Source organism: Pinus tabuliformis, chromosome 6 (genome assembly GCF_031772625.1).
Source record: "Pinus tabuliformis cultivar Carrire ecotype Pingquan chromosome 6, CPIR1, whole genome shotgun sequence".
In the NCBI taxonomy this organism is placed as follows: Eukaryota; Viridiplantae; Streptophyta; class Pinopsida; order Pinales; family Pinaceae; genus Pinus; species Pinus tabuliformis.
Window position 1 is genome coordinate 1,845,469,738 of NC_142292.1, and position 24,068 is coordinate 1,845,493,805.

Sequence of the window (24,068 nt, forward strand, 5' to 3'; positions counted from 1 at the left end):
CGTTTTTAGCCATTTTGATTTTTAAGGGAAAAATTAGTTTAAAAACCACTCGCAAGGGTCCACAGGCGCAACATACGAAACATGCGGACCTCGACTCTTTTTACAAAGGAAAAAGCCATAGTACCGCACCTGTTGCTCAGGAAGAGTGCGGACCTACGCATTGTCCCTAACTGGCGGGTGCAGACCCCGCAAAAAAGGTTTTAAAACTGCAATTTTTCCATTTCCGCCCAAAAATTTTTGAACTAAAATGTTCTAATCCGCCGTTTTTGCAATGTAGGATATAAAAAATGCTCATTTGGCGGGAACAGGAGCACGAATATGTGGACCTTGCCACAATAAATCATCAACCCTCATTGGATGCATTGAGAGCATGCAGACTATTTAAATTATGGGCCATACCTGGCATGAGTGCCCAAGTAGACTTTTTGCAATGGCTGGTAGACAGGTGGAATATACAGGACCAGTGTTTCATTATTGGTGGCCACCGGCTCAAAATCGAACTAGAGGACATTTATTTCCTGACTGGTTTTCCCAAGAGAGGTGAACGATTATCTCTATTCCAGACTAGGCCAGGTGGCCACTCTGTCGATAATCTCTGACTAGAGTTTTGTAATGACCAAACAAAGGACAAAGGGATCGATATCAAAACTATCTCCTGTCCTAAACTTAATGTGATTGCATTTACTATCATCAGACTCTACGAAAGTGTAGCACTGCATGTAGCTACCAGATCCCAAATGCGAATGACAGTAGACTGTTATCGAGGCACCATCTTCAACTGGTGCGAAGTTGTGTTAGCGAATTTAAAAGGCCAGCTAACTAGAGCAAAGAACGGACAACTAAAAAACTTTGGATATGGTTTCCTAGTTGTGAGCTTTGGTCTAGAGAGGGCCCCCATGTTGGTCCCACAGCAGCTTTCCGTTGGACTTGGACTTCTTCTAGAACCTAAGCTAATGCGTTGGGTTGCAGTTATGGCCCGTCATCCTGAGGAGGGTTCGAAGGTTGCTCGATTTCCGCCTGAGTATTTTCATTGGTTGGAGAACCAAATTTTCGTGATTTAGGATTTTCCATATGCTGGAATGGATTATCGTGGTGACCCAGACATGACTCTTCCACCAGGAGAGTAGTGGGATGATTCAGGTAAAATCATTCTCAACATTTTCTAAGTTTTAACTAATTTTTTTTTTTTAAATCGTCGAAAACTGATAATAAAAAGTTTTCAAATGCAAATGTGGGTCCACGGAGACCAGCCACTCTCCGGCCCTATGAGAGGAGACACCTAGCTGCAGCAATACCGGCCCCACGGGATGAATCTACAGAGACCCTTACCGAATTGGAAAATCATCTAGAGCGTTTGACAGCAGATATTCCAGAGACTAACATAGATGATATTCCACTTAGGTTACAGCGCTATGTGATTGGTGTCCCAAGACCTTTCTGGAGGTGTGGCCCGAGCAGTGGTTCCTTATCATGATCATCACCAGTGATAGGATGATCACCTTTGTAGACTCATACGACATTTTTGTTTTTTGTACTATCATTTTTGCCAATCATAAGGTGTTTTTCAACCTATGATCGAAGACGATGTATATTTGACACACTTCTATGCTATGCTATATCACTATTACTGGTTATCTTGTATAACATGTTATGGAATATTTTTAAATTTACTGTTTGATTATTGCAAATGTCTATTTAACATTTGAGAAGCAATTGCATCTGCTAATGTGTTTAAATATCTTGGAATATGTTGATATTCAATATAGTCAAATTCACGTTCCAAGAGATGAACTCTTAAAAATAATCTTAATAACACTGGATTTCTAATGGCATAAACTCTATTAAGCTGCAATACAACGAGTTTAGAATCTAACCTAACAATCAAACTCTGAATCCCAAATGAGATGGATTTAGATAATAACTCAATCACTGCACTATACTCTGCAATGTTGTTCGTTGTTTGACCGAGGCTTACCCCATGCATAGATAACAATTCATCAGAGGGTGAATAGATAACCCAAGCTGCGGAAGAAATGTTCCGTGTATTATGACAAGCACCATCAGCTAAACCAATGTATGTTTGAAGAGACGTCGGCATTTGCAATATCAAGAGTAAAATCAAGATAAGCAGGAATAATGATAAAAACATTCTCTAAACTAGGCACACTTTCCTAATCTAAAACACACCAGCTAGAAAGAAACTAATCTAACTAAAATCTCCACACGTACATTTAAGCATAATATCTCTTCAGGTAAAGACCATTTCTGGGTTTACCCAAAGAGACACTGTCAAAATCTACCAATTCATAGGCCCCTTTTGCCACCTTTCGCTTAACAACATAAGGACCATGCCACATAGGTACAAACTTTCCAGCCCCTAGCTTATCGTTTGCTTGATCGTATAGTAAGACTAGGTCTCCTTCCGAAAAATTTCGAGGTGTAACATTTCGATCGTACTGGGCTTTAAGTCGTTTGGCATGAATTTCGATTGCTAATGCAGCATCACATCGATTCTCATCTACCTGAGCTAAGTAAAACAAACATTTCTCCTCTTCGGAAGTGGCTAGGCGTAATTCTATGGCTATTTGCAATGACGGAATTTCACATTCAATGGGTAACACAACTTCCAAATTGTAAACCAGTTGAAAAGGAGTGAAACTAGTCGATGTTTTTACTAAAGTTCGATATGCCCAAAGTGCTGAAAATAACATGTTATGCCAATTCGACCTATGAATGCCAATGATTCCTCGGCTCATAATGACTAGAACTTTGTTGATAGCTTCAACCAGACCATTAGCCTGTGGGTAATATGGAGTAGAACTATCGTGACGCAGGCCAAGTTGATCTGTTAGTTCAGTCATCATGATGTTTCAAAAATGACTCCCATGATCGGTAATAATCACATGAGGAATACCGAATCTAGTAATTATATGATTGAAAATGATAATTGCAGCAGTTTTTTCCATCTGCCGAAAATGTAGGCATCACCTCGGCCCATTTAGTAAAATAATCTACCGCAAGGATGATATAAGCATGCCCCCCGACCGAGTGAGGGTTACATGTAATAAATTCGATACCCCACTTTGCAAAAGGACCGACAACAATTATATGGTGTAGAGGAGCAGGTGGAGCACACATCTTATGATCAAAATTTTGACAATTGTGGCATTTTCGGACCGCATAGATACAATCTTTAAATAAAGACGACTCGAAATAACCAGTGCGCAATATCTTTTGGGCTGTGGAATACCCAGACATATGACCGCCACATGCTCCAGAGTGACAGTCATTTAGAACCTTTTCAGCTTCTTCATGAGTTAAACAACGTCAGAAAACAGAATCTACCCCACGACGATAGAGTGTATCTCCAATGATTTTGTATTGTTGGGATTGGAAACGTATTTTCTGTCGCTGAGACTGTGAAATTTCACACCGAAAAGATTGGGTTTGGAGATAAACAATGATATCTCCGTACCATGGATCAAGAGTACTGATAAGAAACAAGGATTTGTCCGCAATGGACTCTTCTGCCACAGTTTCAGTATCAGCACGTGGGAAATCACACATCAATTCCGCAAAAACCAAAGATTTATTTGCCTTGGATTTTTCAAATTCCAAGTCAAATTGCTGCAGGATAACTATCCATTTGGAATACTTGCCCCCTAGCAATTGTTTGGTCAGTATATAGATCATAGGGTTACAGTCAGAAATTACTGTAGTTCTGCGTAATAAGATGTAATAACGAAATCTTTGGACAGCTTGAACAGCTGCCAAGGCCAATTTCTTCACATGCGAATATTTAAGCTCAATCGGATTCAAAGTTTGACTAAGATAATAAATCACATGTTCACTGTTGAATTCATCTTCCTGAACTAAAATCATCCCAATGGTGGAATGAGAAGTGGCGAGGTACAAGAAGTAATCCTGATTGTAGTTGGGAGGATGCAATAACAGTGCATGGGTCAATGTGTGTTTAAGTGCATCAAAAGATTCGTCGGCTATCTCATCCCAAGAGAATGGAGTATTCTATTTCAACAACCTGGTGAAACCCTTTGTTATCTCGGCGTAGTTAGGAATGAAACGACGTAAAAAGTTTGCTTCCCCTTGAAAACTTCGGAGTTGGCGAAGACTCGAAGGAGGAGGAAATTTGACAATAGCTTCAACCTTTGAGGGATCGGCACGAATGCCGGCTTTCGAAACAACAAATCCCAGTAAACAACCCGTTTCTATAAAGAAAACACATTTGTGTGGATTCAGCCTAATTCGATAATGCCTACATCTCATAAAGATTACTCATAAATGAGTGAGATGATCGGCTCTACGTAATGAATGGGTAGGTAAATCATCGAGATAAGGCTGCACAATGTGCTTGATGTCATGAAATGCGTAAGACACTAGCCCTCTAAAAAGTTTCTTCGGCATTCTTCAATACAAAAAGAAATTTGCAGTAAGCAAACGTCCCCCAGGGACAAATGAAATCCATTTTTGGTTGATCAGTAGGGAGTATGTTCATTTGATTGTAACTGGAAAAACCATCCATAAAGGAGAAAATTTCACTGTCGGCACAATCATCAATGATTTGATCGATATAGGGGGTTGGATAATTGTCTTTAGGACAAGCCAGATTAATATCCCTATAATCGATACATATTCTTATCGTTCCTTGCTTTTTGTTAACATGAACAATATTCGACACCCAATCCGTTAAAGGAATTGGATAAATGAAACCTGCTCAAAGTAATTTCTCAACTTCAGCTTTAATAGCAGTAGCTTTTCGCGGATGTATCTGACGCAAATGTTGCCAGACAGGTTTAGCATCCAGGTAAGTTTTAATTTCATGGACAACAATTGATGGATCAATTCCTGGCATTTCTTCATATGACCAGGCAAACACGTCACGAAATTCTTGAAATAGGGCTTTATAAGTTTGGAGTTCATTTTCTGTGCACGAAGCACCTATATGAATGTTTTCAATAATTCCTGGTTTAACTGAAATGTCAATAGGAACAGTTCGAGAAATATTTCCCAAATTTAACTCAGAATTAGGATGTTGCAATGGATTCTATGGTTCTTTGACATAATCAGTAGTAAAAATAGATGAAAAATCATTTTCAAAATGATGAAGCTCAGGTAAAAATGAAGATTGATGATGAAGATCTTCCCATGGTAAATCATCAACAGACAAAAGTTCATGAATCTGCTCATCAGTATGAACAAGCTCGGAAAACGTTGTTGAATCTGAGGTTGATATTGAAAGTGATTCCCCATGGAGCACATTCATTACATCAATTTCGGTTGAACAAGGGTCAAAAAACAATTGTACAGCCTGATATGAAGTTTCATAGGGACTCAAAGGCATTGCATCACCAAATGAATCCACCTCAGACTCGGAAGGTACTATCCAAGGATCATGAAAATCAATAATGTTTGATGAAATCATATGAATAATTGCAGTAGAAGGCGATACGTTAGGAGGAGGAAAGGAAAAAGTTCCTAGTAAACTAGAATCTTTAACCAATCCTACCCCAACATCCTTGTAAGGGATAGTTGTTTCACCGACATGTTGGGTACTTTCAGAAGAGGCTGGGTCAGATGAAAAATAAGTCAGTTGGTCTATGGTTACGATCTTTCCATTATGAGGAAACTTGATAAGCCAAAAGACTGATGAGACAATAACAGTCATAGCATAAGACCAACTATGACCCAAGAGAAGGTTGTAATCTAGAGGGGCATCAACCACTTCCACATCTAGATTAACAATTTTGCCTTCAACCCCTATAGGTAAATCCTATAGAATACAAAAAGGATGGAACCCACGGCCATCAAAATCCTTTAGAATCATCGGGGATTGATTGAGTGTAGGAGAACCAAGCGATCTCCAACACTGGATCGACATAATACACATAGAAGCTCCCTCATCAGTTACAGTCCTAAAGCAAGGTCTATTTTTGACTAACATTGGAATCTGGAAAGCCATTTGATGAGGTAGGCAAGGTGTACTATTCTCTAAATCGAAGATTATAAGGTTTGAATCCTGAATATCAACAGCTCCTATAGCCGACAAAAGTAATTTACGTTGTGCTGGACATGATTGCAGCACCTCCAAAGCCGACATTGCTGAAGGGGAAATAGCTAAGTCTTCAACAATGTTATAATTTTGAGCAGCTCTCGCATGCAGATTGAAAGCTGACTTCCGAAGTATACCTTTAGCAGGCGGTTTGATTACTAAGTCTAGGTTAGGTTTCTCGATCTGTAGTGGATTAGAACCAGAAGGAGTTGAAGTTGATGGGTTTGAATTAGAGGATTCTGCTTCCTTACCACCAACAAGACTTTTACTACCATAATATTGCGATCACGTCACAATCCTGACATGAGACATCATCATTATGGGTTCTTCTGAGGCATTTGAGGAAGAACCAATCATCCTACTATCTTGACTAGGAAAAGGATCCTTCAAGACAGCAGGCATTTGAGAACCTTTAGCGATTTTCACAACCTCAGCTCGATGTGGGCAATCTCTTGTAAAATGCTCCTCATCACAAATGAGACAAGGATAGCGAGGTTTATGTTTCTCGTCAGTAGACTCAGTTTTATCTGATTTCTCTTTTGAGTTTTGTTTATTTTTCTTCTTCCCTTTCTTTTTACCACTGGATTTTGATTTGGCCATAGATGATTCTATGACATGAATATCGATAGGAATTTTAGCGGAAGAGTCTCTTGTCAGGGAATCTGGTAAAGCTATAATAGGAGAAGAATTCTTTGAATATTTCTTCTTGCTTTTGGTGCTAATTGAACCAATCATACCATCAGCGGTATGAGATCCTAATGGAGCTACAGTTATTTGATTTTGTTTCGGAAGGTCGGGGATTTTTCGTGTAAAGTACTCGACTGCGTATAAACAAGGGCAAGGTACTGAGCTTGAGAAATTACTTGCTCTTCAGTAACAACTCCTGCCTTAGCTACATCCTCAGTGATTTTAGGTAATAATGATTTAACAAACCATTATGCTAAAATTTGATCCGGAATAAAAAATTTCACTAAACGTCATCTACGTCGCCATTCATGAATATGATCTGAAATATATGTGGATGTTGATTATTTTAATGAAGTTAATAATTTCGTGTCATTGTCATATCTGATAGGCAACTGACAATGAGTTAAGAATGAAGTGGCTAACTCACTAAAATTATAAAAACAAGCTCGCGGTAACTCAATGTACCACTTGGCCGCAAGACCAATCAGAGTGCGTTGAAAAAGACATAAGTGAATTGAATCATCTATAATGGAATTAGATGCACACCAGAGGTGATAAGTCATCACATGTTTTGACGGATCCTCTCCTGATTTACCTTCAAACTTTGGGATATCACTGGGAAACTTATTCGGCATTGGTAGCCAAAACGGATGATAATTAATCGGATCATTCATAAGGCACGACAAATCAGGCAAGTCCAAAGTTACAATAAACAGTAACTGATGGTTAGGGTTTCAAAAACCTTGGGTCATAAGACCAGCCCTAGTAGGAGGATATCCAGGATAACATGGAATTGGAATCACATTTGGAAAATTGTATCCTCCCAGAAAACTAGGATTAACCGGACCAAACTGGGGTTGTTGAGGTTGCTGATAAGTATATCCAGGGTATAGTTGATACTAGTAAACTGGGCTTTGCACAGCAGGATCAAATTGGTACTGTCCCTAGTACGGTTGATAAGTGAATTGCGGTTGACTTGTGACAACCGTACTTGGACCAAGTTGTCCTACAGGCATCTGAACCGAAGTCTAAATTGTAGGTCCCGACTAAGGTAAAGAGGCTTGAGGAGTTGATACAGGAACAATAGAAACTGGAGCTACCGATACTCCAGAAGTAGATGGGGTAGATTGAACAGAAGCTACAGTAGTTGCAGTAGTTGTTTGAGGCAGAGTTCGAGGCAAACTAGGCCCAAACTGATGAGCTACACTAAGTGCAGAAGTTTGAATAGTAGGATGGATAGGTTGTTGGGTTGCATCAGAAACCAAAGGTTGTCTAGATTTAGATGAAAATTGAACACTAGGTTGCAAAATCTATAGAGATTGAGATGGATCCCACACCATATTTATTCTGGGGTATGGACCCATAGAAGATTGAGCATATTGAGGACCGTAACCGGGTTGAGCATAGGGCTGATAATTAAAAGGTACATTTCTAGCTCCTTGTAAGAATGATTGACCAGAAGGTGGTTGGAAACCTTGGGTTGGGTACTGACCTTGAGGTTGATAACCTTGAGGCACGTACGGAAACTGGGGTTGACCTTGAGGTATATATTGATACTGGGGTTGACCTTGAGGTATGTATTGAGTCTGGGGTTGACCTTGAGGTATGTAATGTCCCGAAGGTATGTATTGTCCTTGAGGCTTCCCCCCAAGTGATAACTAACTACCTTGAGGTTTCCCCCAAGGCGGTAATTGAGTACCTTGAGGTTGCCCCCCAGGCGGTAACTGACTACCTTGAGTTTGCTGATTTTGAATAGTACCAGACATCATAAGAGTTTCTTCTGCGCTCAATGGTTGAGTTCCGTTACTACCAGTTGATATCCCATGTTCAATGGGTTGAGGAAATGCTCTTGAAAAAGTACCAATGAGTGACTGATACCCAGAAGGAACAGAAGGACCGCCATATAAAAATGTTTTCGATGATTGGGAAAACATGGATGACTGTCTCGACATATTCAAAGGAGGATAATAACCTCTAGGTGTTGGATGAAAAGGAATTCGAGGTGGTGAAAAGATAAGACCCAAATTTTCTTAAAAGTTGGTCAATGAGACATACCAAGCATCCCTCCTAGGTGGACTGTAGAAAATTGATTAACTCTCCCTAAGTTCTAAAGTTGGTTGATTTTCAGGGAGAGTTATATCTTCTTTCGTACTAACAAGTTCTTCAATAGAAATGAGTCTAGAAGGAAGATTTTCGGTAATGATCCTTCCTACCCTGGGTGAACTAGGACCACTAGAAGTTGGAGAAGCAAATCCTGAAGATGGAGTTGCAGCAGGTTCAGTTTCAGGCTTAGAAATTTCAGGTTCTTCAGCTAATTCACTAGTATAAGAAATACTACCAGTAACTTCAGAAAATGAATTTGGTTCAGTAATATACTCAGTCGCTTGAACTTGATAATCATGATGAAAAGTTAAAGAATATTCTCTATCTTCTAGTGACCCAACTCTACTGTCACTAGGTGTTACAAGAGCTCATAGCCCTTCAATCTGGCTTGGTGTATACTGAGGAGGTTGCCCCCGAAGTCTACGGGATTGTCTCAGTAATTCAGCCACAATTAAATATTTTAATTACTTCACACGCAAACAAAGAAAATCTCAATAAAACCACCTAAAGTCTCTAAAGAACCAAATAATTGAATCACACGCCTAAAAAATCTAAGAGTTCAAACCACACACAAACAATAACTTTCCGTACCAAAAACACTAGTTGGTGATGAAATCCAACGTCGCAGAATTCAATATAGAAAGGGCGGTTGGAACAGTTACCCCAACAAACTATTTAATGAAACAGACTAGCACAAATTTCTTCACAAAACTGTCTCGAGTGAAGAGAAACCCCGAGAGAGTCCAAGTGAGTCTAGTCGACGTCTACTCCAGGTACAGTGAGATCTTCCCTCCACTATCACCTTAGGAAAGAATCCTATACATTATGGCCACTAAGGTTACCAACAGAAACATATATACCTGGGGGAACAGTCTACGATCCGATACACACGCAAGGGCAGAGTAACAAAGCTCAATCCCCTTGAAGCCTCCTTGACATAATCCAAGGTTTACCAACAAGTGACCCCAGGCTCCTCGATAATGGTCAATACGAGGTTTACCGTTTTTAATACGTGTATAACTGCTATCGTTCCCAATGAGGAAGGATTGATTACCTCAATGGTTCAGATATGATCTCGTGCTTGACTCCTTTAAGAGGAGCTTCCCAGAGCATACATGCAACAATTGGAATTTTTCCTACCGCAAGATATAGCTACTTGTTTGTTTTAACTATCTTGGAGAGTTAATTACTCCCTACTCCAAGACACTAGCCTAAGCTATATTGGTGATAAGAGCCCTAGAAATAAAAATATTGTTAGATCAATTTTAATTTAAGCGTTATTTTTATGGGTTGTTTCTTAAGTCAATAGGAATGGAGATTAAACTTTATGGTGTGAAGACTCGACTCCAAAAACAATAAAAATGCACCTAAGATGACAAACAATTCTTTTTCTTTAATGAATTTCTAGCTAAAGAAAGAGTTGAGAATGCAATTCTTTGAAAAACAAATCTTTCCTTCAACATGTAAATGAAAAGAAAATATTTTATGTCTTTTTCAATAAACTCAAAACGAGACTACTAATTATGCTCACGAAAAATCCCTTTCTTTTTCAACACTCAAAAACTACAAAAAACAAATTCTTTCAAAAGAGATTCTACAATTTCTAGAAAACACTCAAAACTATAAAAATCAATCTTGAGATCTAAAAATTTCTAAAAAACTATTAGAAGTAAAAGCTTCAAATCTTTTTGAGGATGTTTTACTTAGTTATTCAGCAAACTAAGGATTAATTCATTCAGAATAACAAATTAATAAAAAAACACCCAACTATGTTTTCTTTTATAAAAATGAAATTCAAAACTTTCAACCAAGTTCGTTCAAAGCTTTGCAAAGAGAAGACGAAATCTATTTCTCACCAAGGGAAGATTTCAAAAATCATTCAGACTCATCAAGAATACCAAAAAGACCAGGGTAATCTAAGGTTTCTTAGGCTTCTAATCTCTAAGTAACTACAAAGACCAAGCGAAAATTAATCCAGGCACGCAAAACTTCTAGAGAATCACCTAAAACCAAAATCCCAATGGAACTTACTTACAAGACATTTTTGACAGGACACATGCAGATCTGGGCAGAGACTAAAAAGCATAAATAAATCCTAAGCTTAACTAGATGAAAACAATTTAGGTTTTTCAAAAATTTTGACAGGATTCACAGGCTTCTAGTAGAACTAGATGTGGTACCGCTCTGTGCACTAAAGGAACGATGCCGGGATGTCCGCACTATCTTGTAAAAGAAAATGCGGTCCTCTTCAAAATTTCGGAAAAAACAAAATATGTTCCAAATCCTAAAACCTACCCAATCCCACACACATCAGGCAAAAACCAGAAACAAGAAAAAGTTTCTCAAGACAAAGAAAAAGGAAAAGCAAAAACCAAATTCCATTCCCCAATGGAGTCACCAATTTGTCGGCCGGATAAATCGTTCTTGCAGACAAGACTGATCTCCCTAGTATCAACAGATATCTAGCAACAAGCAGGACAAGCAAATCTACCTTTCTCTAAATATATTGTGATTTATTAATAAAAACCAAGAGGTGTTTTAGACCGTACCTTAAGTCCAACGCTAGTTTGTGGCAGCCACGCTTCGACCATCTGAAAGAGTTTCCTTTTGAAAACTTGCAATCACAAACAAGCACACATCAAATAACACCTGCATAACTAATACAATAAATCATATTCATCATGGTGATCAAGGAATCCATGAAATAAACCATAAAACACAGCTTATTGGGAAAAATAAACTTGATTGTATTAACTTTGAAAATAGAAGAACTTTACAACCTTTGGTGCCTTGATGTTGTACAAACTTCTCCCAGGATCCAAACAGGACCTCATCTACTTTGACAAGCCTCAAAATCTTCCCAATGAGATCAAAAAAGGTATGTAATCTCTCCTCTCAAGCTCAATTAGGAAGACTAAATTCCAACAGAATTTCACCTCAAAAATATTCAACTTTCAACCTCCTCAGTAACCAGCCCAATGCTTCATTTTATAGTGGAATGGAAGGAGGTTATAGGTCCACCTATGAAGGGATAGAGTCCTCCTTCAAAGGGATAAGCTCCTCACATAAAGGGGTTAGCTCCTTAAGGTATGGGATGCATGAACCTTAAAGGAGCGAACTCGCCACCTCAAGATTTCTTCTAGAAGCTTCCAGAAATGACTCAAAGTGAGTTTTTAAGAATGTACTCACACCTTTTTTACCTTTACAGGGGTCTGCACCCATTACATAGAGACAGAGCGGTCAGGTATGCAGGGGACATGACCAGTAGGTGCGGGACCACAGGTAATGCTAAGAGAAAGTGCGGAACCAGAGTTTTAGAGACTTTTAAGGGCTTTCTCTTATTTTTCAAGGCTTGACATGAAGAGCTGAGGTTTAAGACTTGAAAAGGAAGAGAGTATGAGTGGTGATAGACTCACACTGATTGTAGAATGTCATGGTGACAATATTTTGTGCAACAACAAGATTCATTCTTCTTGTTGTTCATCATTTTCCACTTGTTGTTCTTCCTGCTCCTGAATTTGCTGTTCATTTTCCTACATTGGTGGGATGTTTTCATGTTGCTCTTCAAACCTGTCAATAACTTTCTTGACCTCCAGCTCACCTACAATCCTCTTGAACATTTCTGACTCATTAAATATAACATCCCTACTTTTAATAATTTTATATTTTACTGGATCCCATAAACGATAACTAAATTCTTCATCTGCATATCCCAAAAAATGCATTTCATAGATTTATCATCTAGCTTAGTTCTATTTTCTTTGGGAATATGTACAAAAGATTCACATTCAAATATTTTCAACTGAGAATAATCCAACTTCTTACCAGTCCAAACTTCTTCAGGGATACTGCCATCCAAGGCTGTAGTTGGAGATCTATTTATGACGTAGCAAGAGGTCTTGACTACTTTAGCCCAAATATTCTTCTCCAAACCAGAATTGGACAACATACTTCACACCTTTTCGATAATGGTGCGATTCATCCTTTTTGCGAAACCATTCCGTTGAGGAGTACCAGGCACAGTCTTCTCATGTTTTATGCCAAACTTGTTACAATATTCCTTAAATGCATTTGAGCAATATTCTCCACCATTATCTATTCTTAAACACTTGAGCAATTTGTTAGTCTCTCTTTCAAAAACAACATGAAATTTTTGAAATATTCCAAACACTTCACTTTTACTTTTCATAGGATATTCCCAAACCTTCCTGAATGAATCATCTATAAATGTTACAAAATATGATGCTCCTCCTAATGATTTGATGTTAACAAGCATAAACACATTTGAGTGTATCAATTATAATACATTTTGCTTTCTGTCATGGCCACCTCTAAGGAATGAATCCCTTCTTTTTCTACCATATATACAATGCTCACAAAGATCAAGATTATAGGATTTCAAACATGGAAATAAATTTTTAACAACAAGGATTTTTAAGCCCTTCTTGCTCATGTGACACAAACTCTTATGCCACAAATCTACTGAATTTCCTTCTTTTGTGACAGCAACCAAATCTAATTTTCCTTTCAGTGCCTTCAATGTGTATAATGTTCCTGTCTTGGGTCCTTAGGTGACGACCAATGCTCCTTTGCTAATTTTCTAGCCTCCTTTTCCAAAGCTTGTGGAATAGCCTTCATCATCGAGTCGTCCCATAGAGATCAAACTCATGCGCATTTCTGGTACATGCCTGACCTATTTTAACAATATGTCTTGTCCATCCTTCAGCTTGATCTCGACATCTCCCACTCCAACAATGCTACAAGAATGATATTACCCAGATGCACTTTACCATAATCACCAGGATTATATGCAACAAAACTATCTTTGCATGGGTTACATGGGGAGATTCCCAGAGTCAAGGATCCAATCAAAGCTACTGCTAGATGTATATACACATGCATCCTCTAATGAAACAGTAAACAACACATCACCATATGTGGCTACAGCAGTATTCTCACCTTCATTTGTGCTGGATGATTTGTGATTTGTACTTTCCGGTCTCTGATCCTTTTGTCCTTTCTTCAAGAATCGACATTCTCTCTTCATGTGCCCAGGTTTGCCACAATGAAAGAAAATGATCCTGCCTTTCCTTGATTTTGATCGGCCTCTCAATCTTGATCTCCCTTGCCAGCCTGGATCCATTATCCTACCACGAAACATTAGAAAAGAAATCATTTAAAAAAAAATGAAAAAAAATAAAAAAAAGCCCTATGGTGGCAGCGACCGATTCCAGGAATCGACCCCTACCACCCCAGGGCCTGTTAGGCCATGGGGGTGGGCGCGGAGGGAACTCTCTTGCGTGACAAAAGAAGTAAGCCATGGTGGCTATGCCAATGATGAACAAGGCGATGGATGGAATCGCAAGTTTTTTAGCGACACGAGAATTCCAACACTGCAAGAAATCATAGACTACATAGTCTCGCGAGAGGCGTTGCAAAAGCTCGTGGAAGGGCACTTACGAGTGGTCCACAACATCAATGAGCAGAGGTATCTTATTTTTCTACATATCAGAGGTGCATATGGTTACTTTAGTGTTGCTTTGCATCCGGTTTGAAACAACCATTTTTATTTTGATTGCATATTCTGAGTGTTTAGTTCACATTTCATTTTAATAAATTTAATGGCAATATTGATAATAATTTATTGAATAATCTTATTGTTTAGATGTTTTTTTTCTATTTGTGTTTTTCTGGATTTAGTGAGTTCAGTGTTGGTAAGCATTCCGTTTGAAACGACATCTTTATTTCGATTGCCTATATTTTTTTTTTCTAAGACTATTCTATTATTCACATTAAAGGTTTACAATTACAACCTGACGAGCAAAAAGAACCAGCTGTCCAAAAGGGAAAGACAACAAGAAAATGAAAAGTGTCCAGAACATAAATTTTGGACTAGACCATGTTTTGCGGTCCCGCACAGGGGATCCAGAGCTACACAGTTTGGCCTTTCTGAGCTTACGAGTATTTCAAAAAAGCACACATGATTGACCTCGACGCAACAGTAAATACAAAAAAATATAAGTTGTGACAAAAATCCCTCGATACTGGCCCACATAACCTGATAAGAAGTTGCTAAGTTTGGATTAGGCTTCAGGAGTCTCCTCCATGATCCTGCACCAACCACCATCAGCCAGGTCCTGAGCTTGGGCATCCTCGTTTGCAATCGAACCCGGGGGCGTTGGCTCCATCATTGTGTCATTGATGTTGCTGGCCGGTGATTTCATGGCTCGTGAGGAACCTACATTCGGCATCAAGACTATTCCATGGTCCTCCCTAAGAACACTGGATTCGCCCTCTTCTTGGGCTTCCTCGAGGAATAGCACAGAGACATGGGCAGTGATTCGAGGACAGTTCAGGGAGCAGTTGAATGTGAAGATTACAGAACCAAAGGAGGGCGAGGACGGGGAGCCTGGAGAGCTAGGTTCAAGAAATTGACTGTGCCATAGAATTCCCTCTCTCCCTCTGCGAGTGCGAGGGTGCAGACTAGAAGTGGCATCGCCGGAAGAAGGGTGAGAAGGCGCACACCGAGAGGTGCCTCTGCGGCTGAGCATTCTTTGGCGGAGCCGAGGCATGATAGCAAAGACAGAGCCCTTGTGAGTAACAGAATAGACCACCGGAGAGATGTGACTAAGACCATACACATAGACTATCTGACGGGAACCCAAAGCTGTAGCAGGAGTCGGGGAAATAGAAATAGGCAACTGCTTTGAGCTAGCTGAGCCAGAACCCAACCAACACATCACAAGGGACAACAGAAGAAACTAAAGGCGGAGTCTGGTTATAATGCACCTTCCCCTGCCTCGAGACGCTCCCGCCATTACTGTAGTATTCGTGGGAGCCGAGAGCCAAAGCATAACAGCGCGTGTGGAGGTGAACGGAGTATTAATGTCACCTTCATACATTCCTTTAATCCGAGTGAAACCCACCTGCTTGTGACCATCCGGCCACATGGAGCCGGCTGCGCTGTACAGGGCTGGAAGGTGGCCGCCCTTCTCAGCCCACTCCAGTCCCATCGCAATGAAAGCGGCCTTAAACACCCGCATCCAGGGATTTTGATTGCCTATTTTGAGTTCTATGTTTATATTCCAATTAATTTAACTACATTTTAAAATTTTTATTAATTTAATCAAAAAAATTATAGCATTTTGTTTGAAAAAATTATCTTTGTTTATTAAATTCCAAAATATTTAAAATTTTCCATCTTATTAAAAGTTTTTTTTCGGATACTGTACGCGCTATGGGTTTCATGGGGGATAATCTTGAAGAATTTTGAACTTCTTCAAGAAAATATAATAATAATTATGGTTTAGTTAGCTGGCTACAGGGCAATCATCCAAGGTGAAATTCTGGATATTATACGCGTTATGGGTTTCATGGGGGATAATCTTGAAGAATCTTGAACTTCTTCAAGAAAATATAATAATAATTATGGTTTAGTTAGCTGGCTATAGGGCTATCATCCAAGGTGTGAGTAGTGGAAGGAAAATTCGACGAGAGACTATAAGTTGTTAAGCAATTTTTGGAAGAAGAGAGGAAGGCTAACTAGAAGGACCATTGCACTAAAGTAACCAAATTTGTTTAATATTTTATTGAAATGTTATATTTCTACTATGATTGTGTATATAATTTAAGTGTCCATATTATAAATAAAATTTACTCTATATATTCAAAATAAATAAATAATATATATTTATTTTATATATTTAACTTTTATTTTTAGTACAGTTTTAGACGTTTATCATATATATATATATATATTCAAAAACAATAAATTTAAACATTTTTTTTTTTTTTTTCACTTTGAATATTCAAATAAGTTATATTTTATTGAAATATTACACTTATTTATAATGGTCTATACATATATAAACTACACAGTTGGGCTCCGCCATTTTATTTTTATTATTTTTGCTTTAATGATTTGTATTATAATATTTTGTTTATTTTAATGTTTTATTTTATTTATTTTTTATATCTTAATTTTGTTATTGTTTTTATTTTCATTTTCATTTTTTCAATTATTTTGTTTTGAATTTATTTTATTTTGTTAACTTCAAAAACAAATCTTTTTTATTTGTTTTTGCTAATTTATTATTTGTTTTTGTTTAAATTTTAAAGTTTTACTAGTAAATTTTGATTTTTTTTAGGTTTTATAGGTTTGCTTTTTTTTTTATATATATTTAATATATTTTTGTTATGTTTTCTATTTTTTATTTTTTATTTTATTACTTGTTATTATTATTTTTAAAATTTTGTTTTTTGTTTTTTATTGTTTTTATTTTTTTGCAATATTCGAAATTTTGTTTTCTTGTATTTTTTGTGTTTTTTTTTAATATTTGAATTATTTGATATTTTTTATTTTTTTATTTTTTATTTTTACAAGTTAATTTTGGATTTTTTTAAAACTTTTTTATTGCTTTTTTTACTTATATTTTTTAAGGTTTTTAGTCACATTTTTTTTCTCCATAATGTCATGTTTGAAATATTTTGAAAACTTAATTTTTTTTGTAGTCATAACCTTTGGTTTTAATTCCATGGTTGAAAAATTGTCAATATTTTAATGTTTTCTTAAGTCATGAATATTTTATCTTTAATGATATGATTGAAAACTATTATGTATTTTTTCTCAAGTTCATGCTTGAAAATTGTTGGAAATTTAAAGATATTTAGAGTCATGATATTTATTTTTAACGTCATTATTAAAAAATGTTGAAAATTAACCCTGAAAAAAAGGCGTTATTCCAGCACCAACATTTTTCCTTTCAGGCTATTTTTTGCACACAAAAATTTGGTTTTTACTGCTATTTTTAAAAAATGTTGAAAATTTACCAAAAGAAAAAATGTTATTCCAGCATCGACACTTTTCGTTTTCAGCCCTTTTTTTCATTTTTTTGGGCGTTTTTGGGCTAGAGTACCCGTTTTGATGTAATAGTTCTCGTTTGATCAGTAACTATGGTCATAGATGGAAACAACTAGTGTTGAGGAACCCGACATGTATGAGGGGACAACTCCAAAGGAATACCAGGTCGATCGTAAGGACTATAAGGACGTTGAGGAGATATAACAACAAAATCGAATAACGGATTCAACGAATAAATAACAAGCCTCTGCGGACTCTCAAGGGTTTGAATAGGATTGTCTGGGGTCTCAGAATCAGATTCTTGAGGTGACCAGGAATCTGATGGAGGAGGACGAGAAGATAGGGGTTGAATACTTGGAATAATCCCAAGTTAAAAACCTTGGTCTTCAAGTGATTGAGGAAACTCTAGATTAACTCCTTGGGAGGACCCTTCAGTATCAGACAATGAAGGGGAACTATGAGATGAACTCAATTGTTTAGACATGATGACTTCCTCTCAAAAGCAAAAAGGAAAGGATATTCGTTGAGGGATTTATTAACAATCTTTAAATTTACAAGGAATTACTCAATATTGGTCCAAGAACCAACTACTTGGGTTCAACATGTTTATCGTGAGTAGTTATTTTTAGAAACAAAAACTCCGCCTTTTCATCTTTTAAGATTTGAGAAAAGGAAGAAAAGGCAACTCTAGTCACTTTCGATGGTTTAGCGAGGTTGAAAGGACAAGTTGCTCGATAATCTTTTCAAATTTTAAGAGTCAGAAAAGATTGAAATGACCACTCAGGTAACTCTCGGAAAAAGCAGTACCAAGTAACCGTGAACTGCAATATACACCTCAGCAAATAAATTTACCAAGGACTTGACATACGTGCGGGTAATCTCCCTGAATGTTGTGTTTAGTGTATCACGTTTACAGGGCAGCAGACTCAACTTCCTATGGATAAAGGTTTGAAACCTATGGGGTCCTCCCATCATATACGCGATGCTATGAGGAGCACAAGTCTGTGTTAGCACTGTCTAATGCTGAAGTGAACAACAACTACTAAGTTTTATAGACGTCGAAAGACGTCTCTAGCCTAGTCCACTAAGTATGAACGCTAATGTTTCAAATGCTCCTTAGCTTAATTTATAGATTTTAAAGTTGATCTTGGAATTATGTTCCGATTTCAAGGCCTTAACAATGTTACCTGCTCCTAAAATGCAACTAAATGATGAAATGACATCCTTCAATTTGATGAAAGCTATCTATGTAGGGAAGAAAATCACCCAAATAATGCATCAAACCAATGCAAAAATGAATCAATGACAATTTTCAAATGCTAAATGGAAAACATGAAATTTAATCTTTCATATCATAAGAAAATGCAATGCCAAAACAAAAACCTTAAAGCGAACTACCTTAATATATAATGATGATTTTTTTCTTTTCACTTTAATGCAATCAATTTAACCTAATGTGAAAAGAAACAGAGAATTCAAGCAAGCCAACAAACATGAAAATATCTTTCACATTAATGATTTGAATGCAATAAATGATGCTTCGAAAACTTTGAGAAGATAAACACTTTCACTTTCATTTTTTGAAACACAAAACTCAAAGAAAACACTTCTTTTTTATTCAAATAAGATAATCAATTTGTAATCTATTGTTTGTCAAACTGAACTCAAGCGACTTTCATAGTATCTACCCAATTCGACCCTAATGAAAACAAATTAAGACACAAGAACCAAAAGTGATTTGCAAAGGATGTCCAAACACACAAAAGACTCTTTAACACAGGTAATTGATCTCTGATGAGAAGATAAATGAGTGGATGAAGGATGACCTAGAATACTTAGAAATCCTAAAAGGCTAGTCAAACTTCAAACATACTCAAACCAAGTTAAGAGGTGATTGAAATCAGACAATAAAAGAGTCAACTAAGATCACACGGGTAAATCATTGGGAGAAGGAAAAAAGAACTAAAAACGAGAAGACAAACCCTAAATTTCTTTAACTTTTGCAATCATCGCACTTATCAAGAGAAAAGCAATGATCATCACTATTGCAGTAAAAAAATCATTGTGACTGTAAGGGCCAAAAACTTGATGGGCAAGAAAATCAAAGACAAAACAAAAAATCTTCAAGAACATCTCAAATCAACAACCTTCAAGCATCTACCAGAAAGTGAGATTGACTACAGACAAATAATCAATTCTAAGAATGGAAGGTTAATCAAACTCATCAAAAGACAAGGTTAAGAATGGGAAGGAAAGGATCATAGTCTCCCCAGCGGAGTCGACTATACAAAGAGGCCAAGTTGAGAGGATTTGACCTCATCTATGCGAAACAACCTCCAACTGGCTGCTCTGGAAGCTTCTTGATCACGAAGCTTCTCATCCCCTTTGGAAAAATTACCTGTTTGGGATCATCGCGGGTATGCAAGGGAACAAAGTGATGCCATCACTGATCAAGTACAGTGCAACAGGTGACCATCGTTGATATAAGCTTCATAAGATCCATGATCCTCATTTTAGGGTTTTATGAGCTACTTCTTTAGGGAAAGCTCAAGGAATTTTCCAATCAAAGTCTTAGGAGGGAATTGTGCTGTATACATGGACGAGTATACTGTATAATGGTCATGTTTCGGGTACTTCGGGGTATGTCACAGGGAAGTGCTGGAGGTGTGACAAAATATCATGTAACACAAGGCATGAGTGATGGGATCAAGTGATTCAAGTGGAGGAAGTGAACTTTGTGTCTCATATTGGTCTTTAATGTGAAGTAGAGAGTGATGAGGAGCCTTGGGTTTTTCAAATAATTTCTGATCGGATGTGGAACTAACCTCAGGACAGCAAGGGCCTGACATAACCATCATCTCAAGCTAAAGTGCCTCGATAGCCTGCATGGTTTCCACTTCATCAATAGATAGATCGTGGGAGACTAGTTACTTAGGAAGATTAACATCAAGTGAATCAACATCGTGATCAAATGAAGAATTAAAGAGATCACAACAGCCATGATCTTAAAATTCGGGATGTTTGTCAGCATCCTCGTGATTTTATGAATCATGTAGAGGGGTAGATGAGAAAAAAGGATGTTCACCCTCTATGCTTTCAGAAATGATAGATGATAGATGGGATGGATTTTCAAATGAAGATGTGTCCTCTCCACAATGTAATGACAGGCTGACACCCGGTGTGTCTTGTGAATGATTGAAAGTAGAAACATTTGGAGATGAGTTTTCATAGGGAAATTCAAAAGTGGCAGAATCAAAAGAGATGTCAAGATAGAGAATATGTGATGTGGATGGAAGGGAGTCATCCTTCACGGCTAATTCTTCCTCATATTCCCACACACACTCATCATGAATGACAACACAGGTTGGTTGCACAACACCAACTTCGTCGACAAATAGATCCTCATGAACACAAGACGGGGAGTCTCGAATGAGAGAAGACAACATAGTACAATCTGGAGGATCAATAGAAAACAGGGATAGAGGTTAAGGGAATGAGTCCATGTGACAAACAATAGGCTTGCAAGCCAAATCTGCACAATCTTTGAGAACAGGTGGGGTGGGAGGATGTGACAGTTCAATACATGTGTGCACACCTTCTCCCACCTCGCAGTGCAGAGCTAGAGCTATTTGATGAGAAGAGGACGGACAATATCTTGTGACAACAACCTTGCCCATCTTAGAATTAGTAGCTCTAACATCGAGGTCTACTGGGATGTATTTGAATGATTCAAAGAATTGAGGATTTTTGGATATGTAAAGAAGATACTTACATATTCCATCGAGAAATTCCCAATCAATTTCATCTTCAAGAAATTGATATGCAAGATTATGAAATCACATGTGAAATTGTTCAACAGATTCATTAGGTGCTTTTTGTAATTCCATAATTTCTTCATTGAGTGCTTTATGGTCAAAATGATGGAAAGCATGATCTATCTTTTCAAGCAGATGATGGAAAGAGTGAACATATTTTTCGAGCAGCGTGGCACACCATAGCAGTGGGTGCCCTCAAAGCGTGTATGTGAACAATGCGAAGGTCATGTAATCTTCATGGATTTCATTCCTTTCACAGGAGCCTACAACACCAACTGCATGTCTAAGCAAGTCTTCTTTGCCTCCACCATCGTATATTTTACGTGACATGTTATTCCAGATCTCTTTCGATATTTCAAATTCATTTCCATAAGACATACACTCCAGAGGAGGAATTTTGTGGTTAGTCATGAAAAGTATGTGAAGATTCAAAATAGATTGTGAGGACTCAGCTAGTCATCTAGCCCTCCTTCTAGCGCGAGAAATGTTAACAATGTTGGACCTACAAACATTCATGGGATCTTCACTGTATGAAGTCCCAACTAGACCTCATACCATTTGGTGTAGGAGTCCCATCCACTATGATTGTGTGGTTTCCATTATCTAAAGATATGCCTTAGCTCTTGCTTGTAAGCACATGAGATTGGTATACTTAGTCTTCAAAGAATGAGGTTCGTGTGCCTGGTGATTGCTTAGTGTTGCTTGTGTCAATTTTCTTTCACTACAGAGGGAGAGGCTGAGAGTGAGTCTCAAGTCGAAAGGGAATAGTCCTAACTCAATTAGAGACACGCAACATAGTTGGACATGCGTAGCTTCCAGCGGAGTAGTCCACACGAATGCAGTAGTCACAAACACAAAGTGAACATATAGCACGTATAACACCTAATGGAGTAGTCCACATGAGTGTGACGGTCATTATAACAAGTTTACAAGAATGAATTTGTCCAGTGTTTGGCAGAGTAGTCCACACGGGCAATGCAACAACAACAACTGATACAACACATTTCCAACAACATATGCACTAAAACAACCAAAATAGTTCAACTATCTTAGTATAGGTTAAAGCAAAATGTATTACAAGCATCCAAAGAATAGTCTTACAAACGAATACAATACATATGTGAAAATTTGTTGGTTTGTCAATGGGCTTCTAAATTAAGTGAATTTTCCAAGACACATCCATAGGCCATGCATCACTAACCCTGATAGCTGGGCATTAGTGCCACTACTCCCTCCTCAAATAAAATACTAGAGACTCTCAAGATTATGTGGGAGGAGCCAAGGTGAAAAATTCCATTGCATGTACAAATGAGGGGTATATATAGCCAAGGGTGAAACTGAGCCTTATGACTATTTGACTTCCCTCATGACTGTTCGAATTACATGACTCTTTGAATTTATCCATGTGATATGGATTTAAATAAGAACACAACAAATTATAGTTATAACCACAAATATAGAGATGCAACAGAAATAATGCTTCATTTCATTAATGTAAGATATTGAAATATACTTACAAACAGAAATGGAAATAAACTAGGTAGGGTGATGGTAGCTTATCTCTGAGAAGAGATGTGTCAGCTACATGCCTCTGAACTGTGTTACAATGAGGCTCGAAGGCCTATTTATTGTTGAGAAATAATGGGAAACCCTAAACATCCAAAAACCTAACCCTAGAAGATGAAATGCCAAACTGTGGGCCTCGTTTCGGGTAAATTGGTACATCAACTTCCCGGGGTCGTAACTTTGGCATACGATCTATGTTTGATGCGCACAATAGCTTGTTAGAAAGATATATCTAAGGACTATAATTTTGGGAAGAGGAAAAGCAATCCATCGATCCATGTTGCTTCAAGAGTTCCCAAAAACCGTCAGTTAGGGCCTCAAAACAGCGCCGGAAGTTCAGGACCTCAAAAGCTGCTAAAAATAGTAAATTGTGCTACAATTAAGGAAACTAAAAAACTGAAAGAGACAGTTGTGGGGGTGGAAATGGGATAGGTGGGTGGCCGCCAACATCCACCTGGATCATTCCTCCCCCCTTAGGAAGCAATGGTCCCCATTGCGTTGAGTTCCTCCATCTGTTGAACTTTGTCTCTGGTGAGCTGTTCTGCAATCTCTGATGTGTCCAGTAATGGTGGGAAGCATGGTAGAGGGTAGTCCACATTGAACACTTAGTACAAGCGAAGGCATGGGGGAATGTTGTGCTCCAAAGCATTGTTCCCCACAGCCTTGGTACTAGTGTAAGGACCATGTCGCTTCATGTACTTGTCATTTTTTAGAATGGAGTGGTGATATATCGACTAGTTGGGTAGAGGTGCTCTGGGAGTCTGATCGAATGAATTCTTGACCTGACAGTGAAACGATACCCCTGTGGGTGGGGAGAAGATTTTCTTGTGTTGTTTCATGATCGTATCCACCTATTGTTGCTACTGCATGGAGGAACCCTTCACAGGGGTCATGGACGTGGCTACGATATTCCCCTTACTTTGAGAGTGAATCAGACAGAAAATAGATTTCCTAGTTTGTGAGATGATCT